The sequence below is a fragment of the Oncorhynchus kisutch genome, linkage group LG4 (assembly GCF_002021735.2).
Source record: "Oncorhynchus kisutch isolate 150728-3 linkage group LG4, Okis_V2, whole genome shotgun sequence".
NCBI lineage: Eukaryota > Metazoa > Chordata > Actinopteri > Salmoniformes > Salmonidae > Oncorhynchus > Oncorhynchus kisutch.
In genome coordinates, this window is record NC_034177.2 from 51,777,303 (window position 1) to 51,788,284 (window position 10,982).

The following is a 10,982-nucleotide window of genomic DNA, read 5'->3' on the forward strand; positions in this document are numbered from 1 at the left end:
GGCAGGCAGTCAACTGGCTGAACATGGTCAATTAAACCACAATTTATTTCAGATAAAAAAGCCTGCCAAGAAAAAATGCTTATTAAAATCATAACTTTTCTCAGTAGTGATGCCAGGGTCTGACACAATTTGCTTAGGCAAGGAAGAGGAATTTCCACACTTCAGTGCATTAACTGTTTTCCAAAATGTAGACAGATCATCAGCAGAGTCTGAGACACTGTAGAACTTAGCTAGTAGCTAGATTTAGTTTTCTTGACTGAGGAACTGCATCTATTTCTCAATTGCCTAAAAAGCTGCCTATAGAGTCCGTTTTTGTAGCCTTGGCCCAGGCATGTTTTCTCATAACAAGATCTGAAAGTTCTATAGAAAATCATGGGGGATAAATCCCTGCAACAGATACATTTGTTTTTTGGCTTATGGCCACATCTATAACCAAAAGCTTGCATTTTGGGGGAATTAAATTAAATTAAAGAGCATGATGCAACAATAATTGATTTCACATATGTAGCCATCCCAACCACTTTTTCAGTCTGTCACACCAAAAGACATTGTAATCAGCAATGCCAATGTCCTTCTCCGGGATCGAGCCATTTTGCAGTATTCCTTAACCAAAACATCCAGGCTCGTGCCATGCACCCATATATCAGGAAGGTCCATCTTTGACATCTTATCATCAGGTGAATTCTAATATGAAGTAGAAGTAATCAACATTTTAAAGTGAATAGATTTGGTAGACAATGTCATTATTTTGACCTCCCCACATTTAATTGGAAGAGTAAACTCTTAACATATTATATTAGCTATAAAGGCAACTTGGCAGGCTAGAGAAAATGTTGCCGTTGTAAAGATTATTTCCAGCAATTTCTAAACAGTTTGGCTTGGAGCTGGGAGTTCATTTTTGCCGTTTTAAACCTAATTTCCTGCAATAACATGCATTTCACCATGGCTAATGCTGTGCTCCTCTGATTAAACATAACAAAAACCAATGGGCATGTGCCTGAATGCCCGGTTTTTGCCATTTTCAATTCTCCCTGACTGTCTAGCTTTAATTTTTGATTTGTTAGTTCTAAAATGGGGGGGGACTATGTACAAAAAGTGCCTTAATTATAAATTACCCCCAAATGAAAGCTGACAGTCTGCACTTTAACCTTAGTCATTGTATAATTTCAAATCCAAAGTGCTGGAGAGCCAAAACAATCAAATATTTGTCACTGTCCCAATAGTCAATATCTTCACTGCATGCTTTCTCTCTGGTTTTGGTCTTTTTCCATCCAGAAAATTACCACTTAGATTAGTGGTGTCAAATGTATTCCATGGAGGGCCTAATGTCTGCTGGATTTTGTTTTTTCCTTTCAATTAAGACCTAGACACCAAGGTGAGGGGAGTTCCGTGGAACGAGTTTGACACGTGACTTAGATGACCCGCTTAACAATTTTCTATACAGAAGAAAAACCTGTAATCAGCTCCAATGACTGTACTTTTCTCCATGTTAAATGAATAGGAGGAGACATTGTCAATAAAGCCATTTAAACTACTTTCCCAGATTCGGATGAACAGGAACAGCTTTTGAGCTAACTGTTCCTGTAGACTTACAGTCGTTGTGCTAACGCATTGTGCTAGCGTTAGTCATTGTGCTTACGTTCCTACACCGCACTAGCCATAGGGCGCGCAAAACCGGACAGGAAGATTACATCAGTGACTCAACCCACCCAAGGGAGTCGAGCATAGCGAACAAAGCCTGGCATGACATGATGCGCCCTCATAGGGACGGCATGGGAGAGCGTGAGCAAGCCAGTGACTTGGCCTCCGTAATAGGGTCAGAGGCAGAGAATCCCAGGAGAGTGGGGAGCTGTCCAGGCAGAGACAGCAATCGTGGTTCCTCTCGCCACCGCCTTGCCGTTCACCTTCGCACCCCTGAGCCAGACTACACTTAAATCATAGGACCTACTGAAGAAATTAGTCTTCGGTTAAGACTTAAAGGTTGAGACCAAACCTGCTTCTCTCACATGGATCTGCAGACCATCCCATAAAAGAGGAGCTCTCCAGCTGTTTCCTTCAAAATTCGAGGGACAATAAGGAGGCCTGGGTCTTGTGACTTGTGTAGGTATGTATGGCAGGATCAAATCATAGACATAAATAGTAGCAAGTCCATGCAATGCGTTGTAGGTTAACAGTAAACCTTGAAATCAGCCCTAGTCAAAACATTTAACAAGAAATTAAAACTATAAGTGCTGAGTGGAGGGCAACATAGGTGCTGTCTGAAGAGATATCTTGCGAGTCTGGTTTTAAATACGCAAATGAGTTGAGAGCAGCTGAGCTGAAGACAAGGTTCCCAGTGACCAGGAGTCTGGTGTTGAGGGTGATAAGGGAACCTGAGTCAGATGAGTAAAGTGAGTGACAGGGGATTTAGGTGTGCAGAATGTAAGAGCGGTAAGAAAGAACCAGGACATGGAGAGATTTGTAGGTGAGCGGTGGAGAGTGGATGTGATGTTTTCCCAGGTTTTGGTGCAGATGTAGGGAAGTTTTAATTTCCAGTGGTGTGAAATAAAGGATCCAAGGATAAATCGAACAACAATGGACTTTTGAAGGTTTAATAGCATTCAGACAATATGCACAACGGTGAGAAGTTGCATACTTTACTTTATACCATAACATCAGATAAGGACCCAGAGGAGGGAGAACACTATATTTTGCTCTCCCCTGCTAGCCCATCAGAATGGCTGCAAAAAGATTTTGCCTTAACGGTGTACCCTTAACCAAAATGGTGTACCCTTCAGGGTGAGCACTGAAGCAACAGAATTCTGAACATATTGAAGAGGGTTGACAGAAAGGCTATGGAGATGAGCATTGCAGCAGTCCAAGTAAGAGGTGACAATCTGACAAACTGTTCAACACAATACTATTCATAATGCCCAAAACCTGGCAGTCTAAATTTGCAGAGCAGAAAGTCTTATTGTTGTGTAAAACCAGGGATTGGAACCACCTTAATAGGGGAGAACGGGCTTGTGGTAAGGACTGGAGTGGAATCAATGGAATGGTATCAAATACATCAAACACATGGTTTCCAGGTGGTTCTGAACAGAACCATTATTCTTTTTCGTTCCGTTCCACTGTTTTCAACCAGTAAAATGAAGTTGTGAACCAGTTCGAACCCAAAGGAGTACCATTTTATATTGTTCCTTTCTGTTCCTTTTTAAACCTCTGAAATATGCATTTCTTTTACACTGTAAAAAATATTGTGCCCCTTTCACTTAAAAAAATGTAGGTAAACATCAGCCTTTTAAGTAAATCAAGGAGGATTTTTTAAGTACAATATACTTCGGTTTTAGTGTATTAAACTCAAATACACTACCGTTCAAGAGTTTGGGGTAGCTTAGAAATGTCCATGTTTTTGAAAGTAAAGCTATTTTTTTGTCCATTAAAATAACATCAAATTGATCAGAAATACAGTGTAGACATTGTTGATGTTGTAGCTGGAAACGGCACATTTTTTATGGAATATCTACATAGGCGTACAGGGGCCCATTATCAGCAACCATCACTCCTGTGTTCCAATGGCACGTTGTGTTAGCTAATCCAAGTTCACTATTTTAAAAGGCTAAGTGATCATTAGAAAATTATTTTGCAATGATGTTAACACAGCTGAAAACTGTTGTTCTGATTAAAGAAGCCTTCTTTAGACTAGTTGAGTATCTGGAGCATCAGCATTTGTGGGTTCGATTACAAGCTCAAAGTGGCCAGAAACAAAGAACTTTCTTCTGAAACTCATCTGTCTATTCTTGTTCAAGAAATGAAGGCTAGTCCATGCAAGAAATTGCCAATAAACTGAAGATCACGTACAACGCTGTGTTCACAGAACAGCACAAGCTGGCACAACTGAGCAAGAGGACAAGTATATTAGAGTGTTTAGGTTGAGAAACAGACGCCTCACAAGTCTTCAACTGGCAGCTTCATTAAATAGTACCCGCAAAACACCAGTCTCAACGTCAACAGTGAAGAGGCGACTCCGGGATGAGAGAGTTCCCCTCTCGACAGAGTTCCCCTATCTGTGTTCTTTTGTCCATCTTAATCTTTTATTTTTATTGGCCAGTCTGAGATATGGCTTTTTCTTTACAACTCTGCCTGGAAGGCCAGCATCCCGAAGTCGCCTCTTCACTGTTGACGTTGAGACTGGTGTTTTGCGGGTACTATTTATTGAAGCTGCCAGTTGAGGACTTGTGAGGTGTCCGTTTCATTCAACTTAATTTTATCAGGTTCAGAACTTTTACTTTACCTGCTTAAGTCCTTCAAGTCCCAGAACTAAGTTTCAGATACTTCATGTAATCAGTTACAGAACTAATATTGTAAGTTTAATTTGCTGAATTTACTCAGTATCGTGATTGATATTCTGTTTAATCTACAAATGTTTTTTACTCAGTTACTTGTGGTACTCAGGTTAGTAAAATGTATTTAAATTGGGTTCCTACTACTCAAATATAATTTTGCACGCCCAATTTTTAAGTTTTGGATTTGTTAAAAAGTTTGAAATATCCAATAAATGTTGTTCCACTTAATGATTGTGTCCCACTTGTTGTTGATTCTTCACAAAAAATACAGTTTTATATCTTTATGTTTGAAGCCTGAAATGTGGCAAAAGGTCGCAAAGTTCAAGGGGGCCGAATACTTTCGCAAGGCACTGTAGTTACCTCAATATACTTGGGATAATTTACAAAAAAATATTATTTCTATACAAGGGAATATGCTAAAAGAAACAGTGTTAGGGTGTGGTTTGGGTGGGCAGTCTATGTTCTATGATTTTCTATTTCTATGTGTTTGGCCGGGTGTGGTTCTCAATCAGAGGCTGTCTATTATTGTCTCTGATTGAGAATCATACTTAGGTACCCTTTTCCCCCACCTGTTTTGTGGGAAGTTAACTTTGTCTTTGTTCAGGGCACACAGCCCAAAGCTTCACGGTTTGGTTTTTGTCGGCGTCATTTTTGAATAGAGAGAAAATGTACGCTTACCATGCTGCACTTTGGTCCAGTCCTTCAGCCAGCCGTGACAATCATCTTTAAGCATTCTGGGTATAACTATACCTTGCCTCCTTAGGTAAAGTTACATCCAGATAGCTTGCACCTGACAAAAAAACTCAGATATCCACTAGTGCATATGGAGTAAGTTTTATAACAAAGTTTTTTAAAACAGGAATTCACAATGTCTCTTATGACTTCACCTGACAAAGAGCATCATGTAAACTGTAGCTCCTATACCGCCTAGCTTTTCAGCTTACTGAGTAGGGTTTAGACCACAGTTTGTGAGTGGCCATTTGAGAGTTCTCAGATATCTTTAGATATCTCTGAAAACAAGTAACTTCATTTTTAGAGCTTGGACCCATAGGGATGTCCTAAGATCATCAAGTTCAAAGAATACTTGTTGGACCACCTCAAAAGGTATACTTCAGTTCTTTGGGGTACCTTATCTATGGCTTAAATTTAAGGCCCATAAGCAAGTTACATGACTGTGTAAGACTGGGAATACCAGCCAGGAGCTCTGCTCCTTCGATGCAGATCCTTCACAGTGCTCCTTGATCACATGACACCATCACATCACTGAACGAGGTCCTCTCGGATCATGGTGTTGTCAGAATCCTGAGTGAAAAAAATAAGAAATAACAGACTAGGCTACTAGATTAACTGTGCAACTTGAGGAGAGTGAGGGAAAGAAAGGAAGACATCTAATTTAGAGATAAATAAGGATACAAAAATAAAACCTTTACCTTGTATTCTGTGATAAGGTCTTCAACTCTCTCGCTGGGGTATATGATCAGGCCACAGATCACTCTTCTTTCCTAGATGGTGTTGCACTGTAATATGATGTTATACAAATAATTGCATTTAATACCGGCATTAAATACATACAGTATAACCTATATACTATTGTGAAGGTGTTACTGTGCATACCCCGTACAGGACTTCAAGGATTTCAGAATGCTATTGGGAACCCTCTCCCAAAGCATGTGCAGAGTGAGAATGTTCAGACTAATCTATAATGCATGTTTAATTGTAGATTAGAATATTAGGTTAAGACAACACAAAATACTGAAATCAATATACATTTTTTTTTTTACCTACATTGACTATTTTCATTCAGCTGTATTTTGTACCTGAGTGTGCGCAAGATCCTTTCAGACAGATTTTCCAGGATGTCTGATTTCAACAGACAGATTGTTGAGTAGTGTTCCATCCTTCATGTGTGCTTCATTAGCTGCCTCGAGAATGAGCTCTGTATCAGTACTCAGGAACGTCTGAATACTTGAATACCTATTCCTAAAGAAGAGGAGTTCTATTAAAATCTATGACAATGTCAGGAAAATAAAACAAATGGCTTAAGCTTTAAATAGCTAGCTAGCAAAAAAAAAAAGGAAACATCGCAATCCTAGCTGATTTGGAAGAGCTGCTTGTTATCTATCTTACTAGCCAGCCCAGTTATTACATTTAGCTAGTTTGGCAGTTAGATTATTGACTACATAAGTACTGCACAAGGTCAACGTTTGCAGTGCTGCCTTCAACATGTTGTGAATACATGAAGAACACGAAGGTTTCTGCAAGGACAGGTGTAGCTAGCTAGCTACGTATTGTTCGTTCCACTCTGCCTGGCTGGTATGCCTGGCTAGCTTGCCTAGCAGGCAAACATTAAATTGCAGGGGCACCATGTGTTCAGTTTTACTGTAATGTTTGCTGACGATACATTTTTTGGTAAGCTAGGTAGCAAAAATTTTACATAGCTATTTCGGTTCATTTAAAACGTACACAAAAATGACGACGGTTAGAAACAGCGCTGAGGCGACTAAATGCACTGCTAATTTACTAGCAATCCCACCAATAGCTAGACATCACGGCCGTTCACTACACGTCTTATCAACGTGCAAATATATAAACGTACTCTGGCAATATAGCTAGCTAAAGGCTTATCGTACTTGAAGAATATTATTGAACGTTTTCCACAAATATTTTCGACATTTCGTGGAAAATGTGTGTAGAGAGTTCCAAACTATATTCCAAGTTATAATTTGGTCTTTAGCAGCCGCATGGCCATTTCAGAGGAGAAAGATCAAGAAGCGTCTGTTCCAAGCACAAATGACGCCCAGAACAATATGTAGCATGTCAGTCCAACATAATAATGATCCTTTGAATATCATATTTTTAAGTTGTTGGTTGTTACTTAGAAATATTTGTTCAAATTTAGCAGCATATTATCTTGGATTTTTATTTGCAAATGCCAGTCTTTTTCAACACATAAATTAAGTACTATATTCAAAAACGTAAGTAAAACCAGGATCCTATTATTTTAAGTACAAATCATTGATTTTCTTTTGCAATATTTACTAAACCCGTGGGTCATTTTTTACAGTGTACATTTAGCTTGACATTAAATTGCTAAACCAATCAGTGCAGATAGAACAGCTTTCTGTGGAGCGGGTGAGCGATACAATCTGTATGGGAAAGTCCTTAAAGAGCTAATTGTATTTGTCGTAGCAGCATTGTTTAATCATAATGAAAGACAAACACACACAGTGCAACTGACATTTTGTGGGTGAGGAGAGAGGACTATGGAGGAATGACATGCATTATCTGAATTAGGCCCACAGAATTATACCTACAGAGAAGCGCCTTCTATGGAGGAACTTTGAATGTCCTTGAACTCCCGCGTTGGTTTAACGATGGGCCAGAGCAGATGCTGGAATATGTTTCTGAGGGACAGAGTGAGGGTGCTTTGTTGTGATTTTTGTGAGATTGAAAAAAAAAATCCTGGAACGTTAAAGAAAGTTATTAACCAGTTCCCATGCTTTAAAATAACGGTTATGTTCCAGAAAAGTATAGATCACTTTGGTTTTCAGTTCAGGTTCTGTTACTCAAATGATTTAATTATTTCTTATTTTCTGTTCCCTGAACCAGTTCGTTCCTCCAACCCTTGTGAGAACCTGAGGTAGTCAGAGAGGCTCTAATGTTGCTTTATGGGAAAAACAAAAGGTTGTGCAATGTGTGTCCCTGCCCTGTGAACAACACAAAGTTGGTTTAAGGTCAAATAAATAAATAAATTCTCTCTAGAAAACGAAAGGGTGTGCGATGTGTGTTCCTACCCTCTATACATTCCAAAATTGGTTTGATGTGTCTATATTACATTGTCAAGGTGCCGTTGAATAATTTTAAGTGAGTTTGTAAAAATATTTAAATAATGGAATATTTTTATGAGAACCAAAGGGTATGCAACATGCCTCTATAAAAGGAATGATGGGCAGTTGATATGAGGTGGCTAAGTCACGTGGATGAAGAGCTGTTGAAATGTAAGTGATTTTGTAGAAAATATAAGATTTTGTATGTACATGTGTATATATATATATATATATATATATATATATATAGTGCCTTTGGAAAGACCCCTTGACATTTTACACATTTTGTTACGTTACAGCCATATTCTAAAATTGATTAAATCGTTTTTCCCCCTCATTAATCTACACACATTACCCGATAATGACAAAGCAAAAACAGGTTTTTAAAATGTTTTGCTAATTTATTGCAAATAAAAATTGAATATTAAATGTAGATAAGTATTCAGACCTTTTAATTAGTACTTTGTTGAAGTACCTTTGGCAGCGATTACAGAATCGAGTCTTCTTGGGAATGACGCTACAAGCTTGGCCCACCTGTATTTGGGGAGTTTCTCCCATTCTTCTCTGCAGATAATCTCAAGCTCTGTCAGGTTGGGTGGGGACTGTTGCTGCACAGCTAATTTTAGGTCTCTCCGGAGATGTTAGATCGGGTTCAAGTCCGGGCTCTGGCTGGGCCACTCAAGGACATTCAGAGACTTGTCCCGAAGCCACTCCTGCGTTGTCTTGGCCTTGGCTGTGTGCTTAGGGTTGTTGTCCTGTTGGAAGGTGAACCTTCTCCCCAGCCTGAGGTCCTGAGCACTCAGTAGCGGGTTTTCATCAAGGATCTCTCTGTACTTTGCTCTGTTAATCTTTCCCTCGATCCTGACTATTCTCCCAGTCCCTGCTGCTGAAAAACATCCCCAAAGCATGATTCTTCCCCACCATGGTTCACCATCGGGATGGTGCCAGGTTACCTCCAGATCTGACGCTTGGGATTCATTACAAACAGTTCAATCTTGGTTTCATCAGACCAGATAATTTTGTTTCTCATGGTCTGAGGGTCCTTTAGGTGCCTTTTGGCAAAAGTGTGCTGTCATGTGCCTTTTACTGAGGAGTGGCTTCCGTCTGACCACTCTACTATAAAGACCTGATTGGTAGAATACTGCAGCGATGGTTGTCCTTCTGAAAGTTTCTCCCATCTCCAGAGTGGAACTCTGGAGCTCTGTCAGAGTGACCATCGGGTTCTTGGTCACCTCCCTGACCAAAATTTCAAAAACCAGTTTTTGCTTTGTCATTATGGGATATTGTACAATTTAATCCATTTTAGAATAAGGCTGTAACGTAACAAACTGTGGAAAAAGTCAATGGGTCTGAATACTTTCCGAATACACTTTATATACACAGTACCAATGAAAAGTTTGGACACACCTACTCATTCCAGGGTTTTTCTTAATTTGTACTATTTTCTACATTGTAGAATAATAGCGAAGACATCAAAACTATGAAATAACGCATGGAATCATGTAGTAACCCAAAAAGTGTGAAACAAATAAAAAATATACTGCCTTGATGACAGCTTTGCACACTCTTGGCATTCTCTCAACCAGCTTCATGAGGTAGTCACCTGGAATGCAATTCAATTAACAGGTATGCCTTGTTAAAAGTTCATTTGTGGAATTGCTTTCTTTCTTAATGCTTCCGACCGCAAGGCGCTATAGAGGGTAGTGAGTACAGCCCAGTACATCACTGGGGCCAAGCTTCCTGCCATCCAGGATCTTTATACCAGGCAGTGTCAGAGGAAGGTCCTTAAAATGTTAAACGATTCCAGCCACCCTAGGCATAGACTGTTTTCTCTGCTGCCGCATGGCAAGCAGTACCGGAGCGCCAGGTCTAGGTCCAAAAGGCTCCTTAACAGTTTCTACCACCAAGCCATAATACTGCTAAACAGTTAATCAAATGGCTATTTGCATTGACCCCCTTTTTTTAATATATTTTTTTAAATGTAAGTGATTTTATATAAATATACACTGACCAAAAATATAAACGCAACATGCAACAATTTCAAAGATTTTCTTGAGTTATAGTTCACATTAGGAAATCAGTCAATTAAAATAATTTCATTAGGCCCTAATCTATGGATTTCGCATGACTGGGAATACAGATACTGTATGCATCTGCTGGTCACAGATATCTTTAAAAAAGTAGGGAAGTGGATCAGAACACCAGTCAGTATCTGGTGTGAACATTTGCCTAATGCAGCGTGACACATCTCCTTCACATAGAGTTAATCAGGCTGTTGGTTGTGGCCTGTGGAATGTTGTCCCACTCCTCTTCAATGGCTGTGCGAAGTTGCTGGATATTGGTGGGAACTGGAACACGCTGCCATACACGTCGATCCAGAGCATCCCATGTTTCATGAGCTGAAATAAAAGATCCCAGAAATGTTCCATACGCACATAAATCTTATTTCTCCAACATTTTTCCACAAATTTGTATACATCCCTGTTAGTGAGCATTCCTCCTTTGCCAAGATAATCCATCTACTTGACAGGTGTGGCATATCAAGAAGCTGATTAAACAGAATGATCATTCCACAGGTGCACCTTGTGCTGGGGACAAGAAAAGGGAACTCTAAAATGTGTAGTTTTATCACGCAACACAATGCCACAGATGTCTCAAGTTGAGGGAGAGTGTAATTGGCATGCTGACTGCAAGAATATCCACCAGAGAATTGAATGTTTATTTCTCTACCATAAGCCGCTTCCAACGTCATTTTGTTAGTACATCTACACTGTCTCGAAACCGCAGACCAAGTGTAACCACACCAGCCCAGGACCTGCTTCTTCACGTG

At 39.6% G+C, this 10,982-nt stretch overlaps 1 long non-coding RNA gene across 3 annotated transcripts; it reads right to left on the reverse strand.

Moving 5' to 3' along the window:
• Positions 1–4,999: 4,999 nt before the first annotated feature.
• On the reverse strand, positions 5,000–7,730 carry LOC109889663 (uncharacterized). Of its 3 annotated transcripts, none has more exons than XR_002255310.2 (5): positions 7,640–7,730; positions 6,143–6,305; positions 5,940–6,022; positions 5,756–5,842; positions 5,000–5,627 (listed from the first exon to the last, which is right to left on the reverse strand). It is a non-coding gene; the product is annotated as an uncharacterized LOC109889663 (long non-coding RNA). The 3 variants fall into 3 exon arrangements; XR_002255309.2 differs by lacking the exon at positions 7,640–7,730 and adding an exon at positions 6,956–7,104; XR_002255308.2 differs by lacking the exon at positions 7,640–7,730 and adding an exon at positions 6,789–6,949 and having other exon boundaries at positions 5,001–5,627.
• Positions 7,731–10,982: the final 3,252 nt, after the last annotated feature.